Genomic DNA, 23,962 nt, shown 5'->3' with positions numbered 1-23,962 from the left:
TACTATGGTAGTTATTTGTACTGTGGTAGTTATGGTAGTTATTGCGATATCTGTTTTCAGTACATTTTGTTTTAGGATGGTCATGCATGTAGTTACACACTGCTGCGATAATAACGCCGCAATGGAACTCATGGAAGTAGGACTTTGCGTTTCTCCTTCAGCTGCGATATTCCGATATGAGCTCTAGAATGCAGTTTATAAGTCTGGGTTCATTAATCATTTCCACTAATCACGCACGAGGTGCGTTTCATTTTACAATCTGACAAGTGACATCAACATTTTACAATCTGTCTAGTTATATTACAATTTCACGCTGATATATCTCAAGTTGTAGTATTTTCAGTTACCTTTCTATGTAAGTACTCACAATTTAAGTAAAATAAATTTAGATAATTTTGATTTTTTGAAGTAAAATCCTATCAAGGTTAAGATTAGAAAACCCGTTGCGTGAAATAAGAATTAGAGATTCTTTTGGCTTTCCCGGCGGGAAGGGCAAACAAATTGAAAAAGTCTCCGGTAACAGTCGCCAAGGGCACAGAATTACTTCACAGTATTAGAATGTTGGCCATCCTGTTTCAATTATTCCACAATATCAATTTAGATATTCGTTAATTTGTAATGGAAGCGAAATTGTATTTACTTTAGCTTTAGGGACAGATTAATTTGCTAATTTTCTTTAAAACAAAGATACGCTATATTTGAAACGATTTAAATTAAATCGTTTTACATTTTAGTTCTGCGCCATCCATGTGCCTATTTCTTGTACTTAAGTGAAGTTTACTTTTCTACATGAGATGGAAAATCTCTAGTTTGAAAATATGAACAAGTGTATCAATAGATAATACGAGTATGTATTACTTAAGTACTTATAATAATAGATAATCGCTCATACCCATTGACATAAGAACAGACTATACTCATACCGGTACAGCCGGTACGGGCTCTGTACGGGCCCACGGGGTACCTATCACTAAGCGCTTGAATTTGCGCGTTGCTTAAAATATTTCATGTTGACAATTGAAATTAATTAATGGATAGTAGGTAAGTAGGTACCCAATGAAGATACAGTTGAAAATCGAACTGTCCATTTTCAAATATTAAGTTGTCAATGTCAGATCTGACAATTCTCACCTCTAGTGTTCTATTTTCAACTTCTGTTGTACCAACACCTGTATTATTTCCGCAGTTCATCATTGCTTTGAATTTTATCTGTATAGAAAATTATTCAGTAGTTAGACTTTTCAGGTTAGGTTTTAATAAGTTATTAACATACCTAATGTTAATAAAACTCCTAAAAGTAGCTAATTACTTTTCTTGTAAGTATGTATAACTTAATTATGCCATCAGCCTAATGATATTAGGTATCATATTTTACGACTAATAAATTGAACGATGGCTATTCTCGTAATTGGAATTTATAACGACGCGACGTCTAATAGCTTTAACCTTATAGTACATTTTTTTTAATACTATCAAGCTAATTTTTTGTGAGTAGCTTCATTTTGATAAGACGAACAACATTTTTATTTGCGAAAAATCTCGTAAGTGGTAGCTAATAGATAGAAAGGATTTCATACTTTGAATTGATGGTCCTAAAATATGGACTGTTCTATTTGTAGGACAATGTTACTCTTAAATTATATGACTGATATTCTATCAATATATAAAAAATCAGTTCGTGAGGGTTCCGTTATAGGGTTCTGTAATCAACAAAACTTGGTTGACTACTGAACGCGTGCGAATAAAAGATTCAACGAAAATACAAAAGAAATACGGTAATATATTTATGCGTAATAAAATATTCGCGAACATTCTTATACATTGAAAGGCACTTATGAAATCACACGGGCCTATTATTTTTTATCTGACCACTAATACTTTTCCTCCATTCCGTCCGAGTGGGTATTTCCAAGTCAGTGGATTTCTCTACGAGTACCTTTCGAGTATGATCAAATTGAATACGGCGTACTGATTTTGTGATGTACATAGAATACTATATTTATGCCAAAATATATGTATAATATATTTACTACTTAGTTCATTTGCCTAATGCCCGATTTCTAAGGTTTCTGAATGGATTTTATCTATTTACTCAGGTGACAGGTACCTAACTAGCACTTTTGATTAGGTAACGTAACGTTGAATAAATAAGCAAAATTAAGTTGCGTATCCATACTTACTAATATTATAAATGCGAAAGTGTGTCTGTCTGTCTGTTACCTCTTCACGCCCAAACCGCTGGACCGATTTTGCTGAAATTTGGCATGGAGATACTTTGAGTCCCGGGAAAGGACATAGAATACTTTTTATTCCGGAAAATGTACGGTTTCCACGCGATAAACGAGTTTTGGCGCAACGGAGTTGCGGGCGTCATCTAGTTCGAAATATTTTTATCATCGCCTGATCCGACAGAAAGATATCGTTATCATCGGTCCAATATCGTTAATGGATTGGACGATCGGAATCGGAAAGTAAATACGTCAGTTAGTGTTAATTGACTCCAGCACTGGAACAGCACTATCAGGCTGGCCGCATACATACGTTTTCCGTTTTCCCGTTCTCGCGTTCGCTGGTGAAAAAACGAACGTTTGCGAATTGCGTGTTCGGACTTCGGAATTCCAAAATAGCGTTTTGGAATTCCGCACACGAAGAACGAATTCGGAAATCGAATACGAAAAACGTGCGTTTGTGGCCATCGGGCATCCAGTAGCTGTTAAACACGTTTTAATTAAGCATCCAATGACTGGAATCTTCTACTTGCCATAACTGTGGAGTAGTCAGTGATGATGATTATCCAAATCGTATCCTGTATTTCAGATGAAATTGTAGGCCATTCCGGAATATTTTTAATCAATGCGCGGAACCAATTCGCTCTAATGACAGCAATAAACTACTTGTTGCTTTCGTTTCCAGATACAATCGCCAAAAAACCCGGTATTATGTACCTTACTGCTATAGTAATAGGATTGGATTGGCCCCTGCAAACTCTGCTGTGCCTATTTAATAAATGAGATAATATTTTGGTACAAACGAACGTATAAAATTTGATACTGTTTAAACTGATCTTGCGATATCTCATCGTTGACTTATTGAATCAAGAATAAAGAAAAAATTAAAATGTGTGAACACAATGCTTTTATTGGTTAAATGGTTACTAGAGATATGAAATGAACTTCGTATCTCTTACCTCCTAAAATAAACCTTCCCTGATCTTCCACGAATATTTCAAGACTAAAATTACCCAAATCGGTTCAGCCGTTCTCTTGTTATTTTTAATTTAATTTAAAATTAAAAAATATATTTTTTTTATTTAAAATTAATTTTCATTTATATTTTTATTTATGTGCTTAGTTTTTTGAGAGGAGCTTCTTTATTTAGTAGCGCTTTAGATAAGCTGAAATATATCCCAAATAGCACAAAGTACAAACGCTGTGGCCTGTGAGCACGTTTTTACAAAGCCAATATTGGCTATGAAAGTAGTCATATAATAGCTCCCACATCGGTTTCGGTGACGGCGGTGGCCGGTTTCATTGAAATTAGCAGTAATTTTATAGTGCCCAAGTGTATGCACAGTACACAAGAGCAATCTATTTCTTTACTCTCATAGCCCAGTGTGACGGAAGACCGACACGACCGGCGAGAGATCAGGCGCAGGACCGACTTTTTACATGCCCATCCGACGCATGGATCATCTTACTTGTCAGACAATCAGGTGATCAGCCTGCATCGTCCTAACCAAACTTGGAAATAACATGTTTCCAACGCGGCAATCGAACCCACGACCTCCGAGTCAAGAGCCGCGCTCTATACCACTAGACCACGGAGGCGTATGTAAGCTTCTATTATAAATATACTTGTCAATCAAAGAAACTCGTCAAAGTAGTCATCAGTTAAAAATAATTTGATACCAATAAGAAAATCACGATAATAACACAGTAAAAAGCAATCACATCCGTTATCTTTCCAATACAATAAGATACAGATAAACCTCGTCTTTTAAGATAAAACAATGGCTTTGTCCAAGATTGCGTAAGATCCCCTGGGGCAGGAAGACGTGTTGGCGAATATCGCACTAAGTGCGGGATGGAATCCCAATTGATTGAAGTCTTGTTTGCTATTTAACTACTTCCTAATATAAGAGTTGTCAGTTCATTACGTTAAATCTTACGAAGTTAGTTTGTATGGGAGCCCCCCTTAAATAATAACATTATTTTGTTTTTAGTATTTGTTATAGCGGCAACTGAAATACACAATCTGTGAAAATTTCAGAACTCTAGCTATTCTTGTTCTAGCGGTTCTTGAGATACTTACAGCCTGGAGACAGACGGACAGACTGACATCGAATTCTCAGTAATAGGGTCCCGTTTTACTTTTTTAAAAAGATAACCAAGGACAATTCTATCTTCTATGATTATAATATTATTATCATTATACCATCAAATAGCAAACCACGGGTACTCGTTTAAACACAAAACAAAGGTTAAGGGCCTGTTTCACCACTTACTGATAGTGCCGGATAGGCTATCCACAACTTATCTAACAGATACTCCATACATTATCTGTGAGATAAGTTGTGGATAGCCTATCCGGCACTTATCAGTAAGTGGTGAAACAGCCCCTAAATACAAAACATTTAAACATCTGTTGAACAGTTGATTAGAAAAAAAATCAGTACATAATGGTCTCAAAACAACTGTTCAATAGACGTTTAAATCTTTTGTGGTAAGACCGTAAGAGTTTACCTCAAAATTTTCATTAAATTAAAGCTAAGTTATCGTTATCTGGATCTCTGGTTGCGTAAGAAAATATAATATTATGTTATATTACCATAAATTTAAAACTGCCCACTTATAGCTAGTAAGCAATATTGGTACAGGATAATAATATGGGGGTTTCTGTTTACGTTACTCGGAATGTTCCTCATACCCTCTGCTACTATGACAATGTTGTTTCAGTATAAAACCGAGAAAACATTGTGAATGACCGCATACTTATGAGGCTACTAGATAACGAAATTAGTATATCGCGCGGGAACCGTATTTTTTTCCAGAATGAAGACACTCATACGTGACGGTGGGAGAGCCATGATTCGGCACGAATGGGCCGGCTCGACCGGAGAAATACCACGTTCTCACAGAAAAACGGCGTGAAACAACGCTTGCGCTGCGTTTCGCCGAGTGAGTGAGTTTACCGGAGGCCCAATCCCCTACCCTATTCCCTTTCCTACCCTCCCCTATCCCCTTCCCTTCCCATCCCTACCTATTACCCTATTGCCTCTAAAAGGCCGGCAACGCACCTGCAGCTCTTCTGATGCTGCGAGTGTCCATGGGCAACGGAAGTTGCTTTCCATCAGGTGACCCGTTTGCTCGTTTACCCCCTTATTTCATTAAAAAAAAAATGTTATTTGCTTTAAGGCGACGACTTGATAATTTGACTGTAGCGATATCGATTTTTCTCAGGAATGACTAAAAACTAAGAAATTAAAGTTCATTGGCAGTAATCATCATGTCTTTGTCTTTGAATTACCCATAGCATAACACGATTGTTCAACTTTTATAACACAGAATAATCAGACAAAAAGACCTCTGTAAAAAAAGGGATTCTAATTTTGCCAACAGAGGAGAGTGATTTAAGCTTCCAAAATTTGTACATAGATTGGTTCAAGTATACACTTTAATTTGTCCATAGCTCCTTTCTATTTCTTGCTGTTCCATTTCTTGTTTTCTATGGCCGGCCGGCCCGGCCTCTCATAGAAAACAGGCAATGTAAAACATATTATCCAAAACGATTTTTTTACTTTAACGCGGCGTCACCTTAAAGAGACTCAAAGTAACTCCATCAGCAAAATCGATTCAGCGATTTGGGCGTGAGGCGGCAACAAACAGACGTACTTTCGCATAAATAATATTAGTATGAATTGTCTGGATTGTCGACTACTGTGCCTTAGGTTTTTAGTTAAAGTGAGAAAAATTTGAATAAACATGGATGATATTATATTTATTTTGGGTGGCCAGTACTTATTTTTTTTTAATGATTTAACATATTTTAAAACATAGAAATGTTCTGAGACCTATGGAAATACTTTTTAAATCAAAAGTATTCGACAAAACCTAAAGATGCCTTCATCGATCCAAAGATTGTCCACGCCATTGTCATTGTCTATATATATATCTGTATTATCTATGGTCATTGTCATTGAAAATTCACCGACTTTTATATTATACAGGAAAGAGATTCCATTTCATTTACTTATTGCTGAATTTCAGTGTCAGTCCGATGGTAATCAAATTGTATTGGGCGTCCAATATCTGGTTGTGACATCAGCGGCGCGCCTATTCATATCGCACTATGTCAAATTAGTCCATTCATGTCAAAAGTAATTAGCTTAGGCCGTCGAAATATTATAGTATAGAATAATAACTCGCCTACAATAATCGCTCAAATATCACTCGAGACGAACGGTGTTTAGTCAACATGTATTCGCTACTTTGGAGAGCGAAATGAGATTTCAGAAATGATATTTGATCATGTTGACTAAGCACTAAGTTACCCTCATAAAAATTAAAAAAAAACTAGGAAAGATACGTACGTATTCATATTTCGTACTTTAAGTTTGAGTTGTCAAACATGGTCTGACAACTTAAACTTAAAGTACGAAGATTCCACGAAATGCGCACCTAGTTTTGCGTGGACCATTTTGTGACTTAGTTACTATTGTATTTCTTATTCGCAGCTTATTTTTACCCCAATACGCCTAGAGGGTTATGTATTTCAAATGTATTTGCCGTTATGTATGATTTCTATAAAACACAGTCAAGATATAATATATACAATAAACCAGAAAAAAGGTGTTTTAATCACAGCGTAATAAATAAGACCGAAATTATCCATAGAATGCGGGTACCCTTTCCAGAATTTCCCAGAGAAATTGCATCGAACTCCTCAGATTGGCATCGTAAATTTCGACAACGACGAATTCGAGCAAATTAAATCCACCCGAACCGAACAATATTACCCTCATATACTATACAGGTTACAGACTCGCCTCATAAAGAAAAATATACAAAATGAAGAAAAGTCTTTTCTTTTCTGTATTTTAGGAACTTATTAATGCTTTTTATAATATAGCTGAATTGCCGGGTAGACTTCATTTTGTCGATAAAAGAATCAGATTTTTTTTAATTTTTTTATAAATGCGAAAATGTATCTCTGTTACTTCACTTTCTTCGTAACGCAAAAACTGCTGAAACAATAATATTCATGAAATATTAAAAGCGCCAAATTTTGACGTGGGAGAGCCATGCTTCGGCACGAATGGGCCGGCTCGACCGGAGAAACACCACGGACTCACAGAAAACCGGCGTGAAATAGCGCTTGCACTGTGTTTCGCCGAGTGAGTGAGTTTACCGGAGGCCCAATCCCCTACCCTTTTCCCTTCCCTACCCTCTCCTATTTCCTTCCATACCCTCACCTATTCCCTTCCCTACCCTCACCTATTTCCTTCCATACCCTCACCTATACCCTTCCCTACCCTCACCTATTACCCTATTCCCTCTTAAAATGCCGGCAACGCACCTGTAGCTCTTCTGATGCTGCGAGTGTCCATGGGCGACGGAAGTTGCTTTCCATCAGGTGACCCGTTTGCCCCCTTATTTCATTTTAAAAAAATATTATTATCAAACTATAGAATAATTTACTGTAAAACAAAGTAGGTATTTATTTCAACTCAAGTACTTTTGCCTGTGGCCTGTGGGTGGCGCAAAAATTGTAATGATCGAATATATTTTTACCAAGCGCTAAATCTGAGTTGACGTCAAATTAAGTGTCCCATGAGAACTGTACTTTACCTCGCTACTTAGACCGTCATTAGCACATTTCCACAGGATACGACAATAAAAGCCAAGATCGATTTCCGCTGATTTCTTGGATCTTGTATTTTTTCTACGAGAGTAAAAAGTCGGAGATGCTTTTGTAGCATTCTGCGAAATATTCGCAACACTGTATTTAGTAAAAAAATACGTTTATGCTGTACCGAATTTATATAATCAGTGTAAGTCGTCTCTTAATTTGTTTGATTATTAGTTTAATGTTGTGTTTTAGTTTAAGTTATGTTAGAGTTTTTCAATCCTCTAAGGCTGCGTCCCCATCAGACACGGCACGGCGCCGCCACCGTGTTACGGCACGACGCCGCCACCGTGATACGGTACGGCGCCGCACCGTGACACGGTGCCGTGTACGGTGTACCGCGCGCCTCTATTCTGGTGAAACTTCCGAACAAAATTTGTGTCCAAACTTAAGCGAGGCATAATATGAAAATTCATATTAAAGTCGCGTAATGCAAATATTGTCATGTATACCGAGGAAATTTTATCTATAATAAATAATAGATAAAATTTCCTCGGTTTCTTTTTAACCGACTTCAAAAAATATTTAATCGCGATCCATATCCATTATCCAGACAAGCACTCTCGTTCGAGCGCAAATATCGACTGAATAGGGACGCACCGTACGCGGCACCGTGACACGGTGCGGCGCCGTACCGTATCACGGTGGCGGCGTCGTGCCGTAACACGGTGCCGGCGCCGCGCCGTGTCTGATGGGGACAGAGCCTATCGGCTATCCTATCCAAACATTTTTGCAAAGATTCCTAAAACTAGGCACTTTAAGGTCGCGTTTATGAAGTTGGTCGACGGAATTTAAAAAATTAAATCAGTATAATATAATATTATAGACTCTCTTGGACGACGGAAGTTATAATAATATAATCTAGTACTCAACTATTTTCCAGTATGCAAATGTTCATAACTCCGTTAAGATGCGATCAAATCCGGCCAAAACTGGTTAAATCCGGCTGAATCCGCCTTTGGACGAAACCTACGAATCTATTTCCGGTCGGAAAGGAAAAGGGCTTTATACGGTTATTATTATTACATCCATCTGCTTTATTGAATTAGATAATAACAATAATATTATCGTGAGTCGTAACCTTATTGTGATGTGGGTACATATTCGGACATTGATTTAGATTGGTCCCATGTTAAACCGTTTAGGATTGTGAGGACTTTTAGACTATTATTTCGCTAAAGATTAGAGGCCGGCAACGCACCTGCAACACTTCTTGTGTCTATTAAATATGGGCGACAGTAGTTGATTTCCATCAGGTGAACAGTTTGCTCGTTTGTCCCTTAATTTAAAAGTAATCTGCAATAGCTCTGGCCCAGCCATACTTGTAAGTTGCAAGTAGTTATGCATAATATATTCTCAGACCTAAACGACAAGCACATAGTACAATTTTGCGTTAGGCTTGTCATACAATATATCGTTTCGGCTCGTCTTATCTTGGTGTGAACTGACCCTTATATGGCCTTGAAATGTCAACTAGTGGTAGCCAAGAAACCAGTCAAGGGAGATCTTTCGTCGATACATTGACTTGTAAGATTTGGAAGGGATCCATTTTGTTTGATTTGTTCGCGAAAGAAAATGGACATAGAAAAGTTTTTATAATGGCAAAATACACAGTTTCAACGCGATACATCGAATTCCACATAAACAATAATAATAATAATAATAATGTCTATGGACGCTTCACACCACGTCAGTCTGGCCCCGTGCTAAGTACCTGAAGGACTTGTGTTACAGGTACCAGACTATACGTGGGAGAGCCTTGCTTCGGCACGAATGGGCCGGCTCGACCGGAGAAATACCACGTTCTCACAGAAAACCGGCGTGAAACAGCACTTGCGCTGTGTTTCGCCGAGTGAGTGAGTTTACCGGAGGCCCAATCCCCTACCCTAATCCCTTCCCTATCCTCCCCTATTCCCTTCCCTTCCCATCCCTACCCTCCCCTATTACCCTATTCCCTCTTAAAAGGCCGGCAACGCACCTGCAGCTCTTCTGATGCTGCGAGTGTCCATGGGCGACGGAAGTTGCTTTCCATCAGGTGACCCGTTTGCTCGTTTGCCCCCTTATTTCATAAAAAAAGACAACGGAAATATATTTAATACTTTTATACGAGGGCTGCTATTTATGTATCCGGAACTGGCCACTTACAAGAACAATATTTAAAAAGTAATTACAACATTTGAAAATATAACTCTTTGGTTGAAGAATACATTTTGTTTCATGTGACTGTCAATTATTTTTCCATTGTGGCGTCATTTTGAAAATTGCGTGTCTTCATTTGCCATGGATTTAACGCGTGAACATTTTCGTGCAATGATTTACTACGATTTTCGGCGTGGGCTAAATCAACAACAGTGCTTTATTCAACTGACCGCAACTTTTGGAGATGAAGCATCATCAAAAACCACTGTTTATCACTGGTACAGTGAGTTTAATCGTGGGCGGTCTATGCTCACGGATGAAAATAAAGAAGGTCGCCCAAAAACAGCTGTTGTCCCACAAAATATAGATGCTGTGCGGGAACTAATAATGCGTGATCGTCATGTTACATATCGCGAGATAGAGGCGTCCTTAGGCATAAGTATGACGAGCATACATAAGATATTACACGAACATTTGGCTGTAAAAAAAATATGTTCGCGTTGGATTCCGCACAACTTGACAATCGATCAAAAACGGGCTCGTGTCGATTGGTGCAAAAAAATGATAAAAAAATACAACCGTGGTACGTCAAAAGCCGTTTATAATATCTACACAGGTGATGAATCTTGGATCTATGCATATGACCCCGAAACTAAACAACAGTCAACGGTGTGGGTGTTCCAAGATGAGCCGAAACCAACAAAAGTTACTCGTGCAAAAAGTACTTTGAAGCAAATGGTCGCCTGTTTTTTTGGAATTAATGGACATGTGGCTACAGTGCCATTAGAGAATCGTAAAACGGTTAATTCTGAATGGTATACGACCATTTGTTTACCAGAAGTCTTTGAAGAAATAAGAAAGGACAACCGACAACGCAGAATCATATTACATCACGACAATGCTAGCTGTCACACCTCAGCTGAAACAACTCAGTTTTTGGAGGGTCAAAAGATCGAATTGACTGGTCATCCGCCGTACAGCCCTGATTTGGCACCTAACGATTTCTTTTTATTTCCATACGCGAAGAACAAATTACGTGGTCAACGTTTTTCGAGCCGCGAAGAGGCTGTTGATGCGTTCAAAATGCACGTTTTGGAGATACCTCAATCAGAATGGAAAAAGTGCTATGAAAATTGGTTCCAGCGTATGCAAAAGTGTGTCGATCATCGCGGCGAATATTTTGAAAAGCAATAAAACCATATTAAATGATATATGTTTGTTTCTTTTTTTAATTCCGGATACATAAATAGCAGCCCTCGTATTATACATATATTTAAGATTTTTATTATATCCATACTAATATTATAAATGCGAAAGTATCTCTGTCTGTCTGTCTGTCTGTCTCGCTTTCACGCCAAAACTACTGAACCGATTGCAATGAAATTTTGTACACAGTTATTCTAGAGTCTGAGAAAGGATATAGGCTACATTTTGATGTGGGAAAATATCTTATTTCCATGAAAATATCGATGAAAATGAATTCGCATTGCGCGTGGCCAGCGCTCATCCCGGGGGTCCTGGGTTCGAGTCCCGCAGGCGGAACAAAAAGTTTTCAATGTTCCTGGGTCTTGGATGTGTATTAAAATAAAATTTCAAAAATCTTAAATATATTTTATGTATAATATTATAAAAAATCCAGAAATATATCGATGCAATGAACATTTTAGTTCTAATACGATTCAACAGATGGCGTTTTATTTTTTACTTCATTGTAACAACTAATCATACTTATTAGTTACTAGCTGTTGCCCGCGACTTCGTCCGCGTGGACTTCAGTTTATAGCGCGCGATGTCAACAAAATTGGTGTCAAAAGCTTTTATAAAAAACCCTGGTACCCCTTAAATCAATACAGCTGTGCAGTGTGCACACAATAAGTATTTCATTTTTTTATATTAAACTTTATATTCTATGCCTAAAGCTTATTTAGCCCTCCAATTACACAACTTTACCCATAAACTATTTATCATTGATAGATTTAAGGTTACGTCACGGCACAGATAAAGTACTGAGTTATTTAATACCGTAGAATAGATATAACAATCGAAAAAAATCGAAACTTAAATGAAAGATGATACCACGTCTTATAGAAAGACTTTTGAGCAAGCGTCAGCGCGATGTAGAAGACGCACGGCGCCATCTATTATGAATTGTTGGAACTAACTTAATTTGAACAAATTTACGCATTTTCACCCCCTTACAACCCTTTTTTCCAGTAAAAAAGTAGCCTATGTCCTTTCTCAGGCTTTAGACTATCTGTATACAAAATTTCATTACAATCGGTTCGGTAGTTTTGGCGTTTGGCGTGAAAGCGAGACTGACAGACAGACAGACAGACAGAGATACTTTTGGCGTTTGGCGTGAAAGCGAGACTGACAGACAGACAGACAGACAGAGATACTTTCGCATTTATAATATTAGTATAGATTATGTGCACACTGCACAGCTGTTTGTGGGTATTTTGATTAATTAAGGGCCGCGCTACACCGGAATGGCAGCGGCGAGGCGAGCACTTTCAGCGCTGCCATTCCGGTGTAGCGCGGCCCTAAGAGGGGTACCACTTACCAGGGTTTTAAAAAGTTTTTAAATTTGACACAAATTTTGTTGACACCGCGCGCTATAAACTAAAGTCCACGCGGACGAAGTCGCGGGCAACAGCTAGTCATACATATATCTAATATGTACACCCAAGACCCAGGAACACTTTTTGTTCCGTCAGCGGGATTCGAACCCGCGACCCCCGGCTTGCGCTACCAACGCGCCAGCAACTGAACCATGACAGAGGTCACCAAACAAAGTTGTTGGCAGCATGATTTTATTATAACATAATAATTTTATGAATAAACCAGCTGTGCCCCGCGGTGCTACCCGCTGTTTAAAAGTAAAAATAAAGTTAATGTAAAATAATCAAATGTTTTCTCCTCAGTAAAATGTTGCCTATGTGTTCATCCAGGATAACTCCATAAAACATAATATTGTCATCATAATCACTTCAGCCGTTTACAACGGCTTAACAAACATACAAATACAAACTGTCGCATTTATAATATAATCGGCCAAGTGCGAGCCGGACTCGCGCACGAATGGTTCCGTACCGTTATAGAGAAAAAATAGGAAAAAATTGTAGTTTTTGTATGGGAGCCCCCCTTAATTTTTTATTTTATTTTAATATTATTATTAATCATTAAAGTACACATATAATTAAGGAGTTTGTGAAAATTTCAAGTGCGTAGGTACCTGTTGTTATTATTGATTACGAGCAAAAAAGAGAAAAAAATCACGTTTGTTGTATTGGAGCCCCCCTTAATTTTGTTTTTAGTATTTGTTGTTATACCAGCAACAGAAATACACATTCTGTGAATATTTCAGAAGGCTAGCTATAGCCGTTCTTGAGATACAGCCTGGAGACAGACAGACAGACGGACAAACATCGAAGTCTCAGTAATAGGGTCCCGTTTTTACCCTTTGAGTACGGAACCCTTATTAGTAAGAAGTATGACTAGTGTGATATGATTACAAATAAAAACTACAAATGGAAATTAAATCTTAAAGGAAATCTATATATTAATGCGTGAGCCAAAAACTTTGTATCCCTTTTGACGAAAAATGGGGAAACGTAGGTGAATGAAATTTTGCACAGTTATAGTTTATATGGTGAAGGAGTGCATCGAGCTAATATTATTTTGAAATTATGCTTTTATCATACATTTTTTTAACAAATAAAACATTAAACACACTACAACACACACACAAGGAAAAATGACAGATTTTTGAGTGACAAGCCTATACATACGAATGTACTCTTTTATTTATGAATGAAGTCTGTTGACAACAAGGTGACAAATTGAAAATGGATTATAGTTTTTTTTAATGAATCTTAGATGCTATTAGACAATGCTTACACAGCCAGTCTGGGATCAGCTGAGTCCCAAAGACAAGAGTTGAAAAAATATGATAAAGTCAATATTTTTTTTACAAAATATAGGTAGTCCTAATGTCGTTGAAACTAAGGTCGAATTTCGACCATTGGGCGATCTCTAGTTTGCATAATTTTTCATGCGAAAAGTTCTTAATGCTCTACATATAGGTAATTTCACTAGACGTACTTTATTTTCTTTGATAATTAACATAACATACTCGTAAGGTCGGTAAACTCGGGTTCCGTAGTCCCTTATAGTTTCGCTCTGACCGTCCGCTGTCCGTCCGTCTATCCGTCTGTCCGTCCGTCTATCCGTCTGTCCGTTTGTCTGTCCGCGGTTTTGCTCAGAGACTATAGCATAGGACCTACAAAGCTGTAATTTGGAATGAATGCACATAATAATGATGGCGATAAAATGGTACATGAAATCTTAAAAATATTTATTTTTATGGTACTTACCACCTTCCATATACATCAAGCGGGGATGATTTTTTTTTCGCGTCCACTCCATCGAGTCGGGTGTCGTTGGCTAGGTTTTTAAAAAATATTATGAGTATTCATAGATCATTTTCCGATTTAGGGATCCGTTTGGGAAATATTAAGTTTTAAAGTAGAAAAATCGTTAGAGTCCAGTGTCCTTCTACCAGCTAAACGGTTGCTTCTGGAAATGTGAAAAAATTCACGGGAGTAGGTAATATGCTGAATTTAAATGGAAAACTATCACGGCTAACAAGACTTCGTAAGTTTTTGAGTTAATGTCGATCAACTAAAAAAATGTATTCGGCGAAGTATAAAGGAACTTTTCGTTCAAATTCCTTTGAACGTAACTGAGATGATGTTGTTAGTAGTGTAAAATACGTTATAAATGTACATTCATTGACCATACAAAAATTATCCTACGGAACCCTATATTGCGCGTGGCCCGACACGCACTTGGCCGGTTTTTTCTTAGATTGTTTTGAAAGGGATGACACTACGATGTTGTCACTTTTTAATTTCTTCACTTTTTTGACAGACTATAACCGCAGAATATTATATATTAGTAGTAGGTACCAACTGTTTACTATAAGTTAAAAAAAATATAACATTTTATTAGTTCCAGATTATTGAGAGAGATGGCGTTAAGAGTGCGCTAAATCGCGCTATCGCTTGACTGACAAGGCGTTATATAGACTGCGGAAAAATTACCAAAGTTGTCCATAGATAATATATAAATGTGAGTCAGATAGAGCTTCTGAGATAAGCCAGTAGCTATAAGCTGTTTAACAATTTTTGAAAACAGTCCAACCATGGTAATAGCTGGTGGACTGTGAAGACGTATGAGTTGAGGGGTTACTGGTGAGCTTAGCAGTTATAGTTCCTGAGATTAGCTGTTTTACAATTTTTGGAATTTGAAAACGGTCCAAGCATAATAGCTGGTGGACTGTGAGCTGAGGGGTGACTGGTGAGGTAAGCCAAGGTCTTTTCTTTATGGCTTTCTTTAGAGAATCGCCGATCAAAATGTATGGAATAAGAAATTGAATCAATTTCTATCTACTTCGTCTACTCGTCTTATGTCAATTTAATTGACAAAGGACGAGTAGACCGTCAACGTTATTAACGAACGCTTGTCAATTCCATACAGTTTTATCGGCGATTCTATAGCCTTTCATCTGCCACGAACTGTCAAACCCTTTTCGAAAATGCTTCGAAATGCTCTTAGGCAAACATTACACGGTAGGTTTTGCTGTCAGCTTTACCACAGTCATGACTGTGATTGTTGAATAACCTACCGTGTGGCAACCATTATACGATCATGCAAGCAACAGTCAATTCCGTCAATCATGAATTATGTTTGAGTGATGGTCACTGATGGACTGACGAATGGTATTAGACGGTCACTCAGTTCTCTTCAGTTTTATATCAGTCAAAGCCAACATTTTCAAAGGTATACGTTTCTAATTTTTTACCTATTTTCCAGATGTGACAACACTCACTCAAAATTCGTGACTGATGGTTGCATGAAGCAAAAATCAAGATATCCAGATTTTCGTCAATCAATTTGCAACCATCAGTCACTGCATTACACGGTAGGTAATTCAACAATTACAGTCATGACTGTGGTAAAACTGGCAGCAAAACCTACCGCGTAATGGATGCCTGTAATGCAGTGACTGATGGTTGCATGAAATTGATTGACGAAAATCTGGATATCTTGATTTTTGCTTCATGCAACCATCAGTCACGATTTTTGAGTGAGTGTTGTCACATCCGAAAAAAATTAGAAACGTATACATTTGAAAACATGTATAAAATTGAGTGCAGGCCAAACTTGTTCGTTAAAGCTAAATAAAATTTTAAATTAATTAAAAACCGGCCAAGTGCATGTCGGGCCACGCGCAATATAGGGTTCCGTAGTACGGCTAGTTTTTTTTTAATTGTTGTATGATCAATGAATGTACATTTATCATTTCAATCACTTTCAAAGGAATTTGAACGAAAAGTTCCTTTATACTTTGCCGAATACATTTTTTTAGTTGATCGACTATTACTCAATAACTTATGAAGTCTTCTTAGCTGTGATAGTTTTCCTTTTAAATTCAGCTCATATTTCCTACTCCCGTGAATTTTTTCACATTTCCAGAAGCAACCGTTTAACTGGTAGAAGGGGGGGGGGGGGGGGGCACTGGACTCTAACGATTTTTTCCACTTTAAAACTTAATATTTCACAAACGGATCCCTTAATCGGAAAATTATCTACAAATACTTATAATATTTTTAAAAAACCTATCCAACGACACCCCACACGATGGGGTGGACGCGAAAAAAACATTTCATCCCCTCTTGATGTGTAGGGAAGATACCATGAAAAAATATATTTTTTAAGATTTCATGTACCATTTTGTGAGCATCATTAATATGTGCATTCATGCCAAATTACAGCTTTGTAGGTCTTATAGTCTCAGAGCAAAACCGCGGACAGACAGATAGACAGACAGACGGACGGATAGACCGAAACTATAAGGGTTCCTTGGTGACTACGGAACCCTAAAAAAAAGGGACCCTTACTGAGACTTCGATGTCTGTCCGTCTGTCTGTCTGTCTCCAGGCTGTATCTCAAGATCCGCTGTAATTAGACCTCTGAAATTTTCACAGATTGTATATTTGACGCTATAAAAACAAATACTCAAAACAAAACAACATTAATATTTAAGGGGGGATATCAATAATGGTAACAAATAGGCACTTTAAATTTTCACAAAATCCTTAATAATATTACTTAAATGTGTACTTTAATAATTAACAAAAAATAAATGAATAAGTACTTACAATAAATATTTAGGAGAGGCTCCCATACAAAGAACACAATATTTGGACTATTTTGCCCTATAACGGTACGGAACCCTTCGTACGCGAGTCCAACTCGCACTTGGCGGATTATTTTTATTCATTGATGAAACTTATTATTAATTAGGTACCTACCTATTTTTCATAAGTATAAAAATTGTATCTTTAATGAATATAAGTAAACTTTAGTTAAAAGTACTTACTAGTATCAAATGTCATTGACAGAGCACCTTTAGCGAACGATTTTTGTTGTAAAAAGATACATTTAAATGATTGCAATTAACCTATACCAATTTAACTGAATACAACTCGACTCTCAGTTTTGACATCCTTAAAAAAATGATCTATACAAACCAGTATAACTTGAACTCCACAAAACCACCACAATAACACAAAATATGTATGTTTGTTTATGTCACCCGCGTCGGAAGGTCAGTCAAATTAGACACCGCAATGCCGACTGCACCAGCCTGTCAGATTATCATTGGCAGCGAACGAGGTATAAAATTAGGCCTGTGACGTAGTACAGTAACTATACAGTTTAGTTTAATAGGCCTATTAAATATTTAGCCAATGACAAACATGACAGGGCCCCCGCTACCATATGTGCAATGTTTGCAATGCACACGGGCGCCATCCTTTAGGGGCGCCAAAAAGAGGGGCCCAAAAATTTTTTAAAATAAAAAAATACATTTCCCCACATCAAAATCGAAATTTTTTGCTAATTTCCACTTTTTAGCCATTTTTGGCCAAAGTGCAGTATGGCGCTGCACGCCCGCGCCACCCTTCGGCAGTATTTTTAGGCTAGCTCCAACAATTCACTTCCCGGCCCATTACAGAAGAGTGCAATAATGTTTTATAATCTATAGAATATTAGCTATTTAGACAAACAATATATAAAAAAATCGGCCAAGCGCGAGTCGGACTCGCGCAAGGGTTCCGCTAATTTTCTCTACAACGGTACGGAACCCTTCGTGCGCGAGTCCGACTCGCACTTGGCCGATTTTTTGCACACAGGCGCCATTAGCCCTTACGGGGGCCACTATGCTGTTAAAGCTTAAATCTTATCAAGCACTACAAATAGCAAAGAATGTTAGTTGTAGAACTGGGAGTAGAGTTAGTTTACGACTTGAGCCAAGACCATCAGCTTAGGCTATAGGTACTGGTAAAGCTTAAATCTTCTATCAATGACTATAGAAGTGGCCAAGACTGTTAGTTGTGGATCTGGGAGTACAGTTAGCTTACGACTTGAGCCAAGACCAGCTTAGGTCGTTAGCTAAATACTTCAAGTAGGTAGTTAAAACTCAATATTTTGTTAGTTATTTTATTATCTTCAACGACTAAGACTGTCGTGAGCATAATACTTTGCGCAAAAACTACTTTATATAGATTTTAATTGTGATGGTACCTTATATTTTAGACTCTAAAATATTAACCCTTATATTAATTATATATATAATTTACTCTCTACTTCCTTAATCTCTTTTTTTTCCTATACTAAATTATTCATCTGTGGTCACCGCTGTTGGTTCTACATTTAGTAAATATTATAATTGCATACTTTATTAATATTCATGTAAGACTGTTTGGAGACCCCAATATACGAAAATAAATAAATAAATTAATACATAGGCTACTTTTTATCCCGAAATATACAGTGTGCCCGTGGGATATAGGGTGAAGCCAAATGAGCGTAATTTCTGAGTCGTGAGTCGCAGAGTTTCGGCTGGCTGAAATTCTGCTGCATTCAGTTTCATACAAAAGTCCTGTTTGATTAGCATGAGCGTAATTTTGTGAGTCATGATTTGTATGAAAAGATATTTACGCGGCAGAAATTCTGCGACTCATGACTCACAAATTACGCTCGTTTGGCTTAACCCATAGCTATAATGAGTATGTTTTGGATTAAAGTGCATTTCATATTTTTGTTGGTTTAATATCGTCCGATTGCACTGTAAATAAAATAGATCCTTTTATAGAATACTCTAGAAATAATAAGAACGGAGAATGCAGCAAATGAACCAATAAATATATCCGAGGGCTATTCGAGGAGAGCTCTTCTTTCTTTGTTATATTTCTCTAACAATTTTCACTACTTACTGCCTTAAAAATATTATTTACAATGTGCAGTGAGGGACGATAAATATTAGAACAAAAATCATGAATTATTCCAATTTGATCGCACGATGTAGAGTATTTATAATCTACTCTAAAGAATATAATTATGTATGTAGAGATTGGAGGATTGAGTATGAAATTTGCACAGTTGAAGAATTATAATTATGATAATATTATTATAGTTCAACGTCCAAAAATATAGGTATGAAGCTTACTTGTACGTATACTCGTTTTAAGGTTAGTTGATTTAATAAACTCTACAAACAAAAAGGTTTCAAAAGTTAAATCTAGTTCTACAGCTATCTATCAATGGACAGGAATTTTCGAGAAACTTTTGCTCGGAGATACTTATGTCGTAGCACGTTATGCTTTCGTACCGATTTGGTAAATCTTTTTCTCTTTTTTTTAATACTGCAGTCTGCAATATTCGTTTTCATGTAATTTTTAGCAATAAAAAAGTTTTCTATCTTTAAGTTTTTTGTCTCCTCGTCATACCGTAATAATCCCTACCTTACCTCACGTATTCTCACAAGATCATTCACTTAGCTCTCAGCCCAGATGTAGTCGTAAACGCACCGAGAACGTGCGTTCTTTACCATAGACTTTATACCACTGACATAGACAAACCGTACACAATAATATGTATACAGACGTAATAGTTAATGATTTGTCGTGAGTCGTGCAATCCGACGTATGTACCTATGTGTATAGTCCGTGCAATCCACGAAGACGCGCCCCACCACTTTTTGGGTGAGCATTTTTCCTTTTGACCGTGATGCTTTTTCTTAAATCTTATTTGGTATATTTATTGTAGTGTGCGCGTGCACTCATAGGTAATTAGTGTGTACCGATAACACTCAAACATTGGCGAAAGCTTGCACACATAATATACTATAAACGATTAGGAGGAGTAGTGGGGCGCGTCTTCGTGGATTGCGCGGACTATATAGTATATGTAATATTATAATATTATTAATGGTCGCTGTAAGCATTAGTGTCCTAAGCCACAATTTTTTTTGTTGTTAAATTTTGAATGCAGTCTTGTTCTAAATCATCTACAGAACATAACTGCATTCATAACTCAATACGTAATTTTTGTGTGGGTTAATACACGAATGCTTAACAGCGTCCATTTAGTATATTACAAATACCATACAAGATGACCGCTACTACGTTGCGACAAAATTCGTTTATCACGACGGAACTGTACATTTTTCCGGGATAAAAAGTAATCTGTGTCCTTTCCCGAGACTCAAATTATATCCATACACAATTTCAGCAAAATCGGTTCAGAGATTCGGGCGTGAAGAGGTAACAGAAAGACAGACATACCATAATATGGGTTATAGTTACTACACATAATGTGGATACATAGTTGTCCATGACAAGTCATAACTTTAATCCATGTTTCTATTAAAAGCCATATGACAGAGAATGACACTCACACATTAAGCCTAAGCGTGGACTCTAAATTTTGTTCTCATTAATATTACGTATAATTATTACAAGTATGAGTACAATGCCTATAAAATAATACTCAAAGAAATATTACCGATACTAATAGTTTTGATCGGAACACGTCAAAGCTATAAAGAGCGCTTACAGACGAACGGCACAATGCCGACGGCCAGCCGTCAACTGTCGACGGCTGCCGTCGACGCGTGCCATCGACAAGTGCCGTTCTTCTGTAAGGAGCCAAACTCTTATAATTCTATGCCATGTCTAAGCTTTTACCCGTTCTAAGATCTCCAATCTGACCGAATGGCCGCAACCCAGTTGGCGCGTGTGCGCGTGCGCCGACAGACACGCGCGGTTTGCGGTCACACCTTATTATAGGTCGCCAGGTATTTAATGGTCATTGTTATAACTAGTTATTTACTAAATGACATTAAGAAGTTACTAATATCATCTTATTACGCTTTTAAGCTATTGCATTGCCTTTATCACGGTCTTCGAGCGAAATAAAGGCACCCAAATCAAGAAATTATTATATACGTGGGAGAGCCATGCTTCGGCACGAATGGGCTGGTTCGACCGGAGAAATACCACGTTCTCACAGAAAACCGGCGTGAAACAGCGCTTGCGCTGCGTTTCGCCGAGTGAGTGAGTTTACCGGAGGCCCAATTCCCTTCCCTATCCTCCCCTATTCCCTTCCCTTCCCATCCCTACCCTCCCCTATTACCCTATTCCCTCTTAAAAGGGCGGCAACGCACCTGCAACTCTTATGATGCTGCGAGTGTCCATGGGCGACCGAACTTGCTTTCCATCAGGTGACCCGTTTGCTCGTTTGCCCCCTTATTTAATCAAAAAAAAATCCGTAACGAAAATAAACCTAAACTAGCCCTCCGTATCCATTTGTCTGCCTCTTCAATTTAGTCGTAAGTAATTTGCTTACTTTGAGTTCCGGAAAGGATATCGGATAGTTTTTAACTCGAAAAAAGTTTACGATTTTTCAGCGTGATAACGAATTTTGGCACAACACAGCTGCGGCCGTCATAGTAATTTATAAACTTCAAACGATTTTCTCAATTTCGTAGAAGCTACTATATTCAAGAACATTTATTACTTTATAACCAAGATAAATATGAATTTATACATTAATCTTAGCGAGGCGGTACCGCAAATCTAATATTGTAACGGGGAGCAAATTATGAAAATGTCTTCACAAGTTTGACACCTGATTTTTGTGAGCAACGTTTGATCGCAGGCGCGCATTATCATAAGATATTAGGAATATTAATCACGGCTGACGGTGCGGGCTTGTGATGTTGATGCAGGGAATAGATAAAGTATGATAAATCTTTCGAGAGATTCAGTTTTGAAGTCGAATTATTTGGGTTTGTAATACAGGGTGAAAAATAGAAGTTCTTCTTCTTCTTTTAAAATGGCCTCCCTTGAGGAATAGCCAGTATCAGTGTGGAAAAATAGCAGTTAAACATTTCATCACTTTGACACATTTTTTTTTAACTGCAGATCATGCTACAATTATTCTGAAATTGATCACTTAATTGATTAGCTTATGGAAATCATTTTAATGACATAGTACCTACGAATGCAAAATTTTATGTAGATTGTTAATGCAACAACACAACTACAGGTTTAAAATTAATCAGGTCAATTTTACAGACTTCTGGATTCGATTATTTCGATCATAACAGCTGCAAACAGCAAACTATGAGGATGATTAGCATTGAGCTGGTTTTCATCTTCTCTACTTTAGAATCGCATTAAGTAAAAGTATGTGGTTACCTATTCTCTAAGGTAGAGCCTCATATTGGTACTACGCCTTTGGCAGTGTATTTGCCTTTCGCAATGCCCTAGACATATTTTCTCATAACGTTTTCCTCAGAATTGGAAATGTCTATAACTCATCATTAATAGATAGACAGGGTAGAACCTAAGGTAATACTTTAAGGTGTATGTGACCTTTGTTTAGAGTAAAAGTGTGAAAGTAGCAGCACTGAAAGATTCTTCTTTTTCCGCAAACTAATGACATTGGTGCATTTCTTATGAAACATAGAATTTAAAGTAATAATTAGCAATGCTACTTTTACATCAAACTCTACATTATAAGGGACACATACCTACCCAAAAGTATTATTGCCTAAGTAGATTTAAAGTTCTGTAAAATGTATTTAAAAGTTCTTAGCTACAGTTCATTGACGTCACTTCGCTCACTGCTAAAAAATATAGTTTACCTAATCTTCTAAGATTAGACACGAGAATTTTATATATAAATAAAATTCTCGTGTCACAATGTTAGTTACCGTACTCCTCTGAAAGGGCTTTACTGATTTTTACCAAATTTTTATGCATATTTAGTAGGTCTGTGAATCAGCTACTGGCTACTTTTTATATTGATAAGTGCATTTGTTGAATAAATAATAGTAAATTATTACAACTCAACTGACGGCGACCATTGTTTGTGCAACGGGACAGCGATGGACGTTGCCACTTGCCACGGTGCCTGGTGCCATACTTAATTATTTAGTCACTTCAATAAAATAATATAAAATTAGTAGTATTATCACTCATTTTCAACACAACCTGTATTGCTACTGTATAGGAATAATTACTCGTCTTATAAGAAAATAATTTAGGTTAATCTATCTTTTGTTTATGTATACAGTATACCAGACCTATTAAGATTGGCGCGTCATCCTTCCAACAGTAATTATGATGGAATGATAATATATCACAGAATTTATTTTAGTTTCTTTCTTATTTTCTGTATAGAGTTTCCTTCACAAGTGTTAGATATTGTGTATGTAGGTTTTGTAGATTTTGTTTCAATACAGACTTTAAATAGAGACAACTATATTCCTTAATTATAAAAATGATTGTTATCGGTACTGTGCTTAAAATATACTTAGTATAAACCTTAATTATTACTAATGAATATAATATTATGACATTATAGTTTTAAGTTTATATGGTTTTCGTCACTAAACAAAATAACATAATAATTCCTAAAGACATTAGAAACTTGAAATAGTTTAAGTAAGATTAAAAATATACTGTGCAATACATACTCCATCCATAAAGAACTAGTATCA

The 23,962-nt window shown here is 37.1% G+C and overlaps 1 protein-coding gene and 1 long non-coding RNA gene across 7 annotated transcripts in view; one reads left to right on the top strand and one right to left on the bottom strand.

Annotated features, from left to right (window-relative positions):
- The window catches only part of LOC121734917 (apoptosis-stimulating of p53 protein 2-like), a 353,717-nt gene that overhangs the window by 9,366 nt on the left and 320,389 nt on the right, over window positions 1-23,962 (bottom strand). The window lies entirely within an intron of this gene.
- Window positions 1,199-22,322, top strand: LOC121734921. Its single transcript, XR_006036801.1, has 3 exons — window positions 1,199-1,211; window positions 14,696-14,700; window positions 22,272-22,322. It is a non-coding gene; the product is annotated as an uncharacterized LOC121734921 (long non-coding RNA).

The sequence above is a fragment of the Aricia agestis genome, chromosome 16, assembly GCF_905147365.1.
Source record: "Aricia agestis chromosome 16, ilAriAges1.1, whole genome shotgun sequence".
NCBI classification, from domain to species: Eukaryota; Metazoa; Arthropoda; class Insecta; order Lepidoptera; family Lycaenidae; genus Aricia; species Aricia agestis.
Note: the sequence above shows the minus strand (reverse complement) of the source record. Positions and strands in the feature narration are given on the sequence as shown.